This window comes from Pinus tabuliformis, chromosome 3_1 (genome assembly GCF_031772625.1).
Source record: "Pinus tabuliformis cultivar Carrire ecotype Pingquan chromosome 3_1, CPIR1, whole genome shotgun sequence".
Classification (NCBI taxonomy): Eukaryota; Viridiplantae; Streptophyta; class Pinopsida; order Pinales; family Pinaceae; genus Pinus; species Pinus tabuliformis.
In genome coordinates, this window is record NC_142301.1 from 130,772,892 (window position 1) to 130,785,090 (window position 12,199).

Below are 12,199 nucleotides of genomic sequence, written 5' to 3' on the forward strand. Positions count from 1 at the left end.
GTATAATATGGCTAGTTCGTGCATCGCAACACCATTAGATATGACGGCTCGTAGAGCCTTAGAAGAAGCGATCATGCAGCTGAACGAAGCAGAATGCTTGGGACATGAGGAAGAAATCCAATAGGGCGATCTTAGGCTCCAAGAACTTATGAAAGAAAGGGTGCGACTAAGGGAGAAAAGCACTCTGGGAAATCAGAAGTCAAGAAGCGGGAGGACGAAAAAAGAAGGATTTTCTCAATAAAAAAACCAGGGTGATAAAATAGGGTGCGCATGATTACATTAACAAACTTAGGGACTACTGTCGAGAATTGATCATCCTGATGCCTTGGATTGGACTGCATATTACTAAAGGGATCATCCATGGTGGTGCGTTGCAAATGATAAAGTACATGACACAGCCAGTAATAATCGAAGGTGGATGTTTTCTAGGAAAAGTGATGGATGACTGGTTGAAACCCGATACAGGTGGTGTGATCACCTGACTAGCCGCGGGAAGTACAGTCTTAGTGCTCTAGGTAGTTGAAAGGAGGCACAGGACTATAAACTACTCTGCCCAGGGACTGTGCGCTGTCGAGGTTGCGCGCAGGAGCAAAGGGGGGTTGCACTGCAGTGCGGGTTGGTTGGAAAGTGACCATTGTAGTCACTATTCACGATTTGATGCTTGACTTGAGACCAAATGGAGTGGGCGACAAGAATTTAAGACGCACTTTACGGGTAAGATTTGGGAAAATGTACCACCAAGGGAGCATTAATGGACTAGATTTGGGGGGAACGGTCGAATTCAAATTCAAAAGAAGCTATAAATTACAAAGGGCTGCCCAACAAACAATACTTGGTCATTTGCGAATTGAGTTGTCGTATGCCCGCGTATTCTAAGACGAGACCTGTTTTCCCTATACAGAGCGTTGATTGAGCCCGTAATTGAGTGATTGAGAGATTTTTGGACGAGCAAGATGGAAACATCTGAAGAAGCTAGGGAAATTGCAGAGGCGACTGCCAAAGACGCCACGCAAGCCTTGACCATAGAAGATGCCCCTAAGGGCATCGAGATTGTTGCAGAAATCCCTAAATCACCATGCATGCCAAGACTGAAGAAAGACAAATAGCCAATGATTCTGATAAGTGTGTCCCCTCGAAACCCACTGCAAACCAAATTAACTATGGAGGAAAAGGGGAAATTAGTTAACCTGGAAACCAACGAGGAGGAAGAAGACCTTGAAGACCTCATAATTGAAGAAGACAACGACGAGGGCATGGAGGTAGAAACCAAGGATGCACACCCTCCAACCAAGCTACCCATGTATGTCCCCTCGCAGAAGGGGAAGGCAAAGGTGCCTAAGGACCTCGAGGAGAGCAAGAGCTCTCTGTAGACTCCGCTCCTCCCGGACGATATCATTTTTTACAGCATGCACCTGGGATAGGTGTCAAACTTGAAGTTTGAAGATTGGGATCTTGTTGACCACAAGAAATTCCCTCACCTAGATACCTCACAGTGCATGAAGCCCAAGAAGAACACTACAGTAGGAGTTATAGAATTAGAGCCACGAAAGTGGTTATGCGGAGTTGAAAAGGTAGGGCTGCGAAACCTGCTCTGGGTGCTGCATTACTGTTGTGCCCTAGTGACGATCTTTTTCATCAGGTAGCTCCTCTGCCTAGTGCATGGTGGGTGTTTGTGGTTGGAGGAGCCCATCCCCATCATGAACCACTTAATCCATCACATTACCGGACTCCCATGTAAAGGAGAGGACCCTGCAGATATTTGGGAGGGAAAGAGTAGTGATTTGGCCATCGTAGAGGCCATGAAAAAGAAATACAAGCTAGAGAGGAAGAAAAGGGGCTACGCCATATCCAGCATCAACAAAAAAGAAGTTAAAGTTGTGACACAGATACTAGCAGGTAATCTCATGCAGAAGTGCCGCACGGACGAGCTGCCCGTGTCGGTGGTTGCACTTGCTAAGCAGTGCATGGAGGGGGTAGAGTTTAACTGATCTAAATTGTTTTGCAAAGCGTTTCTGGAGAATTATCGCGAGGTACAAGAATAAGGAAAAATGTTCCACTATGCATAGCTTCTGCTGTCCATAGTTCTGGTGGCAAGGGAATTTCCAGAGGACAGCTAGTTCCCCAAGATTGCAAGGGATCTCTCAGAGGCCATGAAATATGCTTCACTATGCGCAACTAAGGACATGAACTGGATCCGTGACCGTAAGATATTTTGGGTGTTCATGGAGATGAACATCGGAATGGGGATTAACTACAAGCCACAATTATCACCCACTTTCTACAACAACCTGCAAAGTTTTGCAGAATTTAAAGCAGACTTTCATCACATATAGCTGAGGGCACACAAGGACCCTGCCAAGAAGTGATTTTCGATGTATTGGAGACATGGCCACTAGAATGGCACGCCCCAGACATCGCCACGATGGAAAAGTGTTCTACGCAAAAGAAGAAAGAGGAGGATAAATTGTGCATGTCACAGTTGGAAAAAAGAGAAGGCAAGAAGCAATGGCAACAAAAGCACAAGAGGCACGAGACGCTACGCAGACAGTAGCAGAGCAGAAAAAGGTCATAACAGTAGCATAGAAGGCAGAAGAGAAGGCGCGAGGGCCAGAAGTCGCCTTTGCCTAAACAGAAGAAGGAGAAGGAAATAGAAACAGGGGTACAGGAGGGCATTGTAGACCCACAAACAGCGTCAACATAATTAAAGCGCTAGCGCCCGGGTGAGCGGATGGGATCGCATAAGAAAGTCAAAGCATCGAAACTGTCTATCAACTCGATCACCCTTACTAAGGGGATCTGCATGACATAGGCGAGATGGTGCGCGACGTCACCGTTGAGGCCCTCCAGAACATCGTGGAGGAAAACCCGATTGTGTTGGCAGCCCTTCGAGTGTAGATTCAGGAGTTGGAGGCGTGCACCTCAAGCTGGTACTCTTTTGAATAGCCTTGCAGTAGGGACAATTGTAGCCAAGGAAATGCTACGCACTCGGAAAACCAACACAATAGTGCTACCATAAGGGGCATTTTTTACAGCAAATGAGGCCGACCAGCCTACAGTTAGTGCACTAGAAGGGATAGGGATCAACATGGATGCACTCCCACAAGAGACACTCTATGTTTTGTAGGATGGGATTTGTTATCACTCAGGTTGTTCCCTTTGAATCGTAAGGGAATACGGTCGAGGTAACCACAAACCAATCTTTGGATTGCAGATCCTAGCCTACCTATAATCAGAGAGGGCTCTCTCTTTATGATTTAGCTTTGTTTTGGGGTGATTTTAGGCTAGTTATGAAGTGCAGAGTTTTGTTTTAAGTTTGGTGGGATGGTTGATGCTTCAGACAGAGTTGGCATGCAAAGGATGAGAAGTTCAAACCATTGGGCATGGAGTCAAGGATAAGGGTTGCTGGTGCGTTTTCTTGGTCACAAGAGGAATACAGAGCAGGATAGCTACACATAGAACAATATCAAGCTAGAATAAAGATGGAATGAAGGTCAGAGATGAAAGGCAACTAAGAATCTTTCATCAGTTAACAGAAGGAGGGTGAATGAACTCTATCTAGGAGCAGTCAAGGATTCCTAAACAATCATTCATAAATGAGAGAAACAATGTAAACATGATCATTCAAGTATGCATATTCATAACTATTTCTGAGGAAAACATGGAGAAATAACAGGAATTGAGCATAGAGTGCTGCTGAGCAAATTCTAAGCTATTCTTCTTTTCTGTTACTTAGATCATGACACAATGGTGATATAAACACATATAAAATGAAAACAGAGGCAAGAAAGACTTATTGAGCCATGTAGAAGCATTAGAATTCCGTAGTTCACTCTTCAGCCATTAAAACACAACAGACAGTTCATCATCCAAGCATTCCAACGATCTTTGATTATAGAGGCTCTCAAAGAATACAGCGCAAGTCTGGAGAGGAGTTATCAACCAACCAACCTATTGGGTCCCTATAATACTAGTGATTACCCCATTACTATTGTAGTTATACCCCTTATTTATATTGTTGTTCCCCTATTACCCCCATATTGCTATTTCTGTGCCCCATAAAATCCCTCTATTGTTATTTTTGTGGCTTTATATTATTATTGTTAGGTCAGCTAGATTATATTGTGACTTCTTAGACTCCTATATATAGAAAGGAGGTTTTGTCATTTGTATCATCCAAGAATTGTTCCTTTATGTAATGTAAAGGAGGTTGCCCCCTCGAAGAGGCTAAATTCTAAGGCGTTGATCTATCTTTTCTATCTTTTCTTGAGCTGGTTTCATAACATTTGGTATCAGAGCTTTGGATTCTAGGGTTTCGCTGCTCCAAACAGGTTATCGTGGCATTTTTGCTATAAAATTGTTTCTGGGACGTTTCAGAAGTCGCAAAAAAAACCCAGTTGAGAAGAAATCGTGCTAAAACTTGGGTCCGAATTTCAGAGCTTTTCGCACGATATTTGCGGAGATATGATCTGAGGAAGTTGGTCTTTTTGCAGACTCCTGAATTACATTCAAAACAGGTGACCTGGGGAAAATCGTCATAACTTTCTCTCTGGGGATCGGATTGAAATTTCATAAGAAGGTACAGAAAGAGGATGGACTGTAGTTTCTTGTGCGTGTGTGTTTCAGATTCAAAGGTTGAAACAGTGACTCGTGGCACGTCGTACAAGTTCGCTCTGCTGAACCAGTCTAAAAGTAAGTCACTGTGGGAGATTTCACATAACTCTTCCTTGGAGAATCCAATTTGGCTCAAACTTGTGGCATTGGAAAGAGGACGCAGAAGGCTACTACAGGTAGCAATTTCAGAACTGGATGATCCAAAATTATATAGATACATCAGATTCAATATCAGGCTTCTATAAAGTGAAACAAGGTGTGTAGTTTTTTTTTAAATTTTTGGTGTAAGCTTGGTTTAACGGAATTCAAAGGGCATAGTAAAGCATTATTATCGGTAACTGATGACCCGAAGAAAGAAAATGCAAACACCTAGTAAGGAACCTAAAAGCTCTAGCATGAGTCATGAAGAAGAGGAAGAAATGCTACATGATATATCAAAATTACAAGAACAAGTGCAACAAATGTCACGCTCACAAAAGCTAACGGAAGCTATGATAAGTGGCGTAGAATCTAAGGTAAATGGTGTGGAATCTAAGATAAAGGGCATGGAAGCTAAGATGGATGATTTGAAGATAGATTTGAAGACAGACATGGAAGAATTGAAGAAGTTGCTACAAGAAAGGGTCACTAATGGTGAAAAGGTAGTAAAGGAAACTCATGATGAGAACAAAAGAAATGTTAATCATGATTCCATAGACGCTAATGTTGGATCGAAGAATCACCATATTCCAAAAATCGATATGAGGAAGTTTGATGGCAAGGATCCCGCCACATGGATATTATAGATGGAGCAATTCTTCGATCTCAATAATGTGCAAAATGCACAAAAGGTACGTATGGCAACTGTATATTTGGAACCAAATCAGTTTGTATGGTATCAATGGCTTTGCTCTCGTAAACAATTTATCACTTGGGCAATTTTTACGGAAGAATTGATAGCACATTATGAAGATACAAAAAGCAACACTTTTTTTAGCCAATTGATAAGTCTCAAACAAAAGGGTTCAGTAATGGAGCACATTGAGGAGTTCCAAAAATTGAACATAAGGGTAAAAGATATTCCAGAGGAGCATAGGATTGATGTGTTCATAGGGTCTTTAAAGGATAATATCCAACATGATGTTCACCTTTGGGAACCCGATTCATTAGAGAAGGCATTCAGGTTAGCAAGAAAAATGGAAAGCAAAATTATGGCAACCAGGAAGCATACCACTCACAACTATAAAGACGGAAGTGTTGTTGCCCCTAGTCTTCCACAACCTATAAGGTTGACACCACAACAATTGGAAGAAAAAAGAGCAAAATGGCTTTGTTATAGTTGTGATAGCAAATACACTAAAGGTCATAAGTGTGCTGAGAAGAAATTATTCTACATAGATTGTGAAGAGGAAGAAGAAAAGGAGCAAGAAAGGTCAAAAGAAGAAGATATACTCCAGGAAAAAAGCCTAGATGAAGAACAAATAAATCCGACCATATCTTGTAATGCATTGGCGGGAATTACCACTCCTCAAACCATCAAGATAGAAGGACAAATCAAGAAGAAAAAGGTAATAGTGTTGATTGATTCAGGAAGCACCCACAATTTTATTCATTGTAGGGTAGCAAAAGAATTGAATTGCTTCCTATATCCAGCACCAGAGTGTCAAGTGATGATTGCAAATGGAGGAACAATAAATTGCTCTGGAAAGTGCCATAATATCAAGCTATCCATGGGAGAATATGTATTGACTAGCCCAATGCTTTCCATTCCAATGGGAGGTGCTGATGTTGTACTAGGAGTCCAATGGCTACAATCCTTGGGTACAATAGCTTTTAATTTTCAAGAACTTTTCATCAAATTTTCTACGGAAAGAAAGGAAGTTGAATTAAGGGGTATTGCAGGGAAACCAGGAAAGATAATCAGCTCTAATGGCATGGAAAAGCTTCTAAAAAAGGAGCAAAGAGGTGTAATTGCACAATTATGTTCGCTAGATGTTTCCACATTGGAATCATCTATTTCTCCAGATCTCCAAAAAGTCCTGGACAATCATTCCAAGGTATTTGAGACTCCAAAAGGTCTCCCACCTATGCGTAGTCATGATCATGCTATTCATCTGATTCCAGGAAGTGTTCCTCCAAACATCAGGCCGTACAGATATCCCTATGTCCAAAAAAGTGAAATTGAACGTATGGTTGCAGAAATGCTAGAGGCTGGTATAATTCAACCGAGTCAAAGTTCTTTCTTAGCTCCAGTAGTATTGGTGCACAAGAAGGATGGATCATGGTGCATGTGTGTGGATTATAGGGAGCTCAACAAGCTCACTATTAAAGATAAGTTCCCCATTCCTGTTATTGATGAATTACTGGATGAATTGCATGGATCAATTTACTTCACCAAGTTGGATCTTCGTTCGGGATATCATCAAATCAGAATGAAGATTGAAGACATTCCGAAAATGGAATTTAGAACTCATGAGGGTCATTATGAATTTTTGGTCATGCCTTTTGGCCTTACCAATGCACCTTCAACATTTCAAGGTTTGATGAATTCAATTTTCAAACCATTCCTTAGAAAATTTGTGTTAGTATTTTTTGATGATATACTAATCTACAGCAAGTCTTGGAAGGATCATGTTGAACATGTTGACAGGGTGCTACAACTATTGGAGGAGAAACAATTATATGCAAAAAGATCCAAATGTTTCTTTGGAGTCCAAGAGGTGGAATATTTGGGTCATATTGTATCTCATGAAGGAGTTAAGGTAGACCCTAGCAAAATTAAAGCCATTAAGGAATGGAAAATCCCCACATCCATAAAGCATCTGCGAGGATTTCTTGGGTTGACAGGGTATTATCACAAGTTTGTTAAGAATTATGGGAGAATAGCAGCACCTCTAACAACATTATTGAAGAAAGATTCATTTTCATGGACTCCGGAAGCAACAAAGGCCTTTGAACATCTTAAAGAGGCAATGTGCCAAGCATCGGTCTTAGCTACACTGGACTTCACAAAAACCTTTATTGTGGAATGTGATGCTTCAGGAAATGGAATTGTTGCTGTTCTAATGCAAGATGAAAGACCCATTGCTTTTGAAAGTCGTCCAATCAAGGGAAAGTTTTTAAGCAAAGCTATTTATGAGAAGGAAATGTTGGCAATACTCCATGCACTTAAGAAATGGCGACCCTACCTAATGGGAAGACACTTCAAGGTAAAAACGGATCATGATAGCCTTAAATACTTTTTAGAACAAAGATTATCCTCTGAAAAGCAACAAAAGTGGGTCACAAAGATGTTGGGTTATGACTTTGAAATCATCTACAAAAAAGGGAAGCAAAATGTGGTGGCAGATGCACTCTCAAGAAAGGATGAGGATGTGGAAGCATTGTTGTGTGCCATTTCTATTATCCAACCAGATTGGATAAACGAAGCAAGGGAGGAATGGAAGAATGACGAAGAAGTGTGGGCACTTATTCGAAAGCTACAACAAGATTCCAGTACTTCTGATACATTTAGCTGGCAAAATGATTCGTTATGGTACAAAGATCGCTTATACCTCTGTAAGAATTCCCAGCTAAAACAAAAGATTCTTATGGAATTGCACACTTCTCCCTTAGGAGGGCACTCGAGATTTTTAAAAACTTACCACAGGGTTAAGAAGGAATTTTTTTGGGATGGCCTTAAATCAGATATTCAAAAGTTTGTGGTGGAATGTTTGGTTTGCCAACAAAATAAAGTTGAAACAATTAAGACGCCAGGTCTATTACAACCTTTATCCATTCCAAGCCAACGTTGGGAGGAGGTTTCAATGGATTTTATCACAGGTTTACCCAAGTCTGAGGAAAAGAGTGTCATCATGGTGGTAGTTGATAGACTTACCAAGTATGCACACTTTTGTGCATTATCACATCCATTTAAAGCCAGTACAGTTTCTACTACATTTATGGAAACAGTTCAAAAGCTACATGGAAACCCAAAGATTATTGTAAGTGACAGAGATCCCATTTTCACTGAAAATTTTTGGACAGAATTATTTTCTTGTCTTGGTACTCAGTTAGCTCATAGCTCATCTTATCATCCTCAATTTGATGGGAAAACTGAGATAGTAAACAAATGTTTGGAAGGATATCTTCGTTGCTTTGTATCTGATAAAAGACACAATGGGTCAAATGGTTGCCTCTGGCTGAATGGTGGTATAATACTTCCTTCCATATAGAAACAGAAATGACCCCATTTATGGCACTTTATGAGTATCAACCACCATCCATCACATCATATTTAAGAGAAAATTCTAAGGTTCAGGCAGCGGAACATCACATCGAACATCAACAACAAGTCCTCCAACTCTTAAAGGATAACCTCGTGTTGGCACAAAATAGAATGAAACAACAAGCAGATCAACATCGCAGTGAAAGAAGTTTTGATGTAGGTGATTGGGTATTCCTACGGCTACAACCATATAAGCAAATGTCCCTAAAGCAAGCTAAGAAGGATAATAAATTATCACCAAATATTATGGTCCGTACAAGGTGTTGCAAAAGATTGGTACTATGGCATACAAATTGGAGCTTCCTGCAGCTTCTCGATTGCACCCAGTTTTCCATGTTTCATGTTTAAAGAAGGTTATAGGTGACAAGCTCCCAATTCAAACAATATTGCCAGAACTTGATGAGGAAGGAAAAATTATATTGGAACCGGAAGCAGTCACATAAACAAGAACTCGACAGCTACGAAATCGATCAATTTCAGAGTATCTTATCAAGTGGAAGAACTTATCCGCTGAAGATTCCACATGGGAGGATGAGAATTTCATGCAGAAGTATCCAGAACTACTCAACCGTTGAGGACAACACTTTTTTGAAGGAGAGGGGCATGTTGGGTCCCTATAATACTAGTGATTACCCCATTAGTATTGTAGTTATACCCCTTATTTATATTGTTGTGCCCCTATTACCCCCATATTGTTATTTCTGTGCCCCATAGAATCCCTCTATTGTTATTTTTGTGGCTTTATATTATTATCGTTAGGTCGGCTGGATTATATTGTGACTCCTTAGACTCCTATATATAGAAAGGAGGTTTTTTCATTTGTATCATCCAAGAATTGTTCATTTATGTAATGTAAAGGAGGTTGCCCCCTCGAAGAGGCTGAATTCTAAGGCATTGATCTATCTTTTCTATCTTTTCTTGAGCTGGTTTCATAACACAACCCTTTAAACAATAAACAGGGTCATTTATATAGAGAAAATATTCACAAAATATCTACAATCAGCAGATATTAAACAGATCTGAGGGAATAAGTGTCTTTAATCTAACTTATCCTGAAATAAATGCATAAAAGATGTATCTAACTGATGCGTTGGAACAGCTGCCTAAAAAATGAGTTAGTATTATGTCCTTTGAGCTCTGTGTTGTTCATTTGGCCATAACTGTGCTTTGGTTTCTGTAGCGCTGCCCTTAGGTGGTCTTATGTGCATTAATTTTGATCTGGTGAGCCTTAATGGCTTTAAATTCCATCACTGATATTCTGACTTTGCTGGGGCTCTTTAATGTTCATTTGATGTGGCTTTATGATTTCCACTGATATTTTCCACTGATACACTTTGCCGCTACTCTGATACTCTTTAATACTGAATCGGGGTCTTTTCTCTCCACTGATACACTTTGCTGCTACAAATCGCCCTTGCATGCCACTTTATGGCGAGATTTGACTGTTGTTATGCCTTCCGTGGCCTTTAGAACTATTTTGGCACTTGGCCGATCAAAACATTATCAAAACTGAAGAAATATTGCAAAAAAGAGGAGGAATGGACGCTGAGCCTGCTGAGGCAAAGACCTTGCTATTTAGAGCCAATTTGTGGTGGAGCGATCCAAAATTGATGTAGAATGATTAAGCTTCCCTTGGAGCTGAAGCACGCGCGGGCGCCGAAAAAAACCATGAAGAAATGCCCTTTTCCCTATATAAAGTGAAAAATCACTTTACACAGAAAAATCGATGAAAAATGGAGCGGGAGAGACACTATAGCGGAAATTAAATTCGGGCCATTGGATCTAGCGCGGGCAGATCCAACGGCTGCGATCAAATTGAAATATCGCAATTGGTGGATCTCCAAACCACAATGCCTCCGAAATGCGATGAACCCCGCGGACCCGACACACTATAGGCTCCCTTTTTATGGATATCGGGTCTGGCCCATCGGCGGTCCCTTATCGGTGGATTTATAATTAAAATGGGTCAGCGGACCCGATATTCCCTTCAAACTGTTCTTTATAGTATTTCGGCTCCAGAATATCGGAGCTCTATATGGAGCCGCGACTTAATGAGGACCGTTGATCTGAGGGCCCGAATGGGTGGCTATGATTAAATCAGTGTTTCACTATCGGCGGGGACATGGGGGCGGGGCTTTATACATATGCGATCGCCGAAATGGGGTGATCACCGATAAGATCTGGGCCGTTGAATGAGCGGGGGTAGATCGGACGGCTAAGATTAAGTCGGCGATCAGAAATCGGCGGGGTGGAGGGTGCAGGCCTTTGTATATGCTGACAGCGAAATAGCGATTGCGATACATGGAAAGTGCGGGTTTTGCGATAAAACTTAAGTTTTATGAAAAACTTAGGTTATAACAATAAGGCGGGTTTTTTAACGATAAAATATATATATTCGGGATACATGGAAAATGCGACAGGAATGGCTCCCGATAGCGATATCGCTTCGGATGCGATAGCGATATCACATCGGAGCAAGAGGAATGGGGGCATATATATATGGGGCCAACACTGCTGCTACCTCCGACAGCGATATTGCGTCGAAGGGGGGGGGGAATCAATCGGAGGAGGGTTTATATGCATTAAAAGGGGTTTTTAAAGCATCGGAAGGGTTTTCATGCCTTGAAAAAGGTTTAATGAAATCGGAGGAAGGTTGTTAATGCATCGGAAGGGGTCCGAAGCATGGAAAGAGGGTTTTTATGAAGCAATAAAGGGGTATTATGCATTGGAAGGGGTCCAAAGCATTGGAAGATGGTTAAAGAGGCAGAATGAGGGTTCTTACTAAGTTTCAGGCAAACTTAGTAATTCCCAAGCATACTTATGGTTATTTTTCAACCAGAGGGAGGGGATATGTATATAAGGGGATATTTAGCATATTTTTAGTAGGGGAAGGGGAAACAGATAGGGATTTACATAATAAGTTAGAAGTTAATATGAATTTTGATCAGAAAAGCGCTAAGGATAGAAATCTTAGGCTTCAAAGGGGAAATAGGAGTTTATTGGAGAAATCTAGGACTATTGAGCAGATCTCAATATCCTTTGGGAAATTAGTGAATGATTTAGGGAAGAGGAAGAAGGGGAAGTTAGACATGCCTCTCTTGAGCTGCTCCAAATGGATTTTTCCTTATACTTGTGATCTGAATAGATTTAACACTTGAAAACTTGAAATGGATCACAATTCATCATACCGCCACCTCAAAACTACCTACCCAGCCTACTTACCTAACATTTTTTCTTCTTTTTGGATGGGTGCACTTGGACTAGCAAACCCAGATTTTCATCTTTTCTTTTGGCTATCCTCCTATCTAAATCTACCCTTATTACTTCCAGGGGCTCAGATTA